Here is a 2,802-nt window from a genome sequence, read left to right as displayed (position 1 = left end):
CTTGAAAATAAAACCCTATTGCTGAAGACATATCATACTTAGGACACAAGACTTTGAGCAATTGAGCTGGAACTTTCCTGGAAGACTCCTCCCTGAAGCCTAAGCCCCATGATATCCAAGGATCCTTTACAAGCTGCCAATGGAGAATATCAATCAGTTGTGTTACCCAAGTATAAACCTTAATTATCAAAAATGACTAACATGGTAGCTCTAAGTATTGGTGTAGAAATGGTACTTTTATCTTGGTTATAATCAAGATAATAGAGTTAAGGCCTGCTCACTAGGAGGGAACTCTTATGTGGTACTGTAAACATAGCAGAATACACATGGCTAGAGAGATCATAGATCCTAGAGAAAAACTTACTTTTACCACCTACCTAGTCCAACGTAATGTATTACTTTATCCTAAATAAGCATCCTCATATTTACAGTCAACTGTACCTTTCACCCCTCATCAAGGAAACTTTTTTTCAACAGATGGAGACTATTACAAAGTTCCATAAATTGTTAAATGTAGAGAATAAGTGTGTGTGAGACACTTAAACCTAAGTGACACATCTTCAATGAAACCTATACACATAGGATGAATTCATCTCTGCTCTCTCCAGAAAGGTTTCCTTATGCAATTGATGGTATTTAACACAGAAAACCACAATTGGACAGCATGTACAGAACAAGAGGCTACAGAGAGCTTATTCTTGAATAGAACAACTATGTCAAACCTCTGCCTCCCAAGATTCAGAAATAATTGAAGAAGAGGTTGTATAAAGATTTTAAGACCCAGAGCAGATGGTTGACCACAAGGAAATAGAGTCTTCCAGACAGCTGGTCAGATACTCATATGAATTCGCAGCAATGGTAACAGCATGCATAGATTCTATGCAAACTAAAACCAACAAAACCCTAGCATAGTCATGTGGAAGTGGTTGAGAATTCCTAACCAAATCTAAGGAATCTTTGGCAAATGATGTCTGGCAGGATAGTGACAGACAGTATCATACAAGGATGGAACTCTTGGTTTTCCCAGTGCATATATAATTAAAATGGAAAGACAAAAGTCAAGAGTGGTGTAGGTAAGAGAGGAGTCTAAATACCATCAAGATATACTGTATGAAAATCCCAAAAAATAAATAAAAATTAAAACAATCAAGAAGAGCACTATTAAATGACTCGGGCAACCCAAGAGCATGGAAACACAAGAAGAAACCAAATCCAAACATAGAAGACTAGAAGAAATAACTAAAGGCAGATGAGAAATGAATGAAATGGACAGAGAACAGCACAAAGAACCAATGAATCTAGGAACTAGTTCTTTTTAAAAGTAAACAGGATAGGTAAACCCTTGGTCTAGTTAACCAAAAGAAAGAGCAAATCCAAATCAATGCAATCATGACAATAGACAATCAAAAATTTCCAGATTATTATAGGGGAAAACAGTATACTTAAATGAGAAAATCTTTAAAAATGGATTCATTTCTAAATTCTTGGAGACCACCAAACTTAAAGGAAGAAGGGATCCACAGCTTAGGATTTCAAAACCGAGATGGGATAGAGGACAGCTTTCTCTAGTTCCTGATTTTAATGGGAATGATTCAAGTGTTTCTCCATTTAGAATGATGTTGGCTGTGAGTTTGATGTATATAGCCTTAAGTATGTTGAGGTATGTTCCATCCAGCCCAATCACCTACAGCACTTTCTTCACAAATGCATGTTGTATTTTGTTAAAGGCCTTTTCTTTGTCTATTGAGATTACCATGTGATTTGGGGTTAAAGTCCATTTATTTGATTTATTACATTTGTTGACTTACATATACCAAACCATCCCTGCATCTCTGGAATGAAGCCTAGTTAATCATGGTGAAAGATATTTTTGATGTTTCCTTATGGGAGTTTCAAGTATTTCATGGAGAATATTTATAGCTGTGTTCATTAGGGATAAGGACCCATAGTTTTCTATTTGGTTGTTTTGTCTTTTTGCGGTTTTGGTATTATACTAATGTGAAACTCTGAAGCAAAAAGAGAAGGAAATTAAATGGCTATTAATTGGAAAGAAGAGGTCAAATTATCCTTATTTGCAGATGTTATGTAAAAGATCCCAAATATTACAACAGAAAATTTCTATAAATTATAAACCCTTTCAGCAATGTGGCAGAATAAAAAATCAATCTACAAAATCCAGCAGCATTTCTGTATACTAATAACAAGCAATCAGAAGAAGAGTTCAAGGAAAACCTTCAATTCACAATAGCATCAACAGAATATCTAGGGCTAAATCTAACCAAGGACATTAAATATCTATTCAATGAAAACTATAAATCTTTGAAAAAGAAGTTGAGGGAGACCCAAGGAGATGGAAAGATTGCTCATGTTCATGTACTCATAGAATCAATAGAGTGTAAATGGTCATCACACTGGAAGCAATTTACAGATTCAATGCAATAGCAATCACAAGTCCTGTGACATTCTTCATAGAAATATAAAAATATATCTTAAAATTCATATAGAAATATAAATGCTTTGAAACCCAAAGAAATTCTCAGCACAGAGAATAATCTGGAGGAATTTCCATGCCACACTTTATATCACAGAGCTAAAGTCATATACAGCCTGTTATTGGTGTAAAAACAGACATGTCAATCAATGGAACAAAGTAGAAGACCCAAACATGAATGCACTCAATTTCAGCCACCTGATATTTGACAAAGGTGGCAGTAATACTTACTTGAGGAAAGACAGCATCTTTAACAAACTGTGATGGCCAAATTGGATCTCCACATGTAGAACAATGAAATAAGACTCCCA

The sequence above is a fragment of the Nannospalax galili genome, unplaced genomic scaffold, assembly GCF_000622305.1.
Source record: "Nannospalax galili isolate Female #2095 unplaced genomic scaffold, S.galili_v1.0 scaffold558, whole genome shotgun sequence".
Taxonomy (NCBI): Eukaryota; Metazoa; Chordata; class Mammalia; order Rodentia; family Spalacidae; genus Nannospalax; species Nannospalax galili.
The sequence above is the reverse complement of the archived record's forward strand: the minus strand, read 5'-3'. Positions refer to the sequence as shown.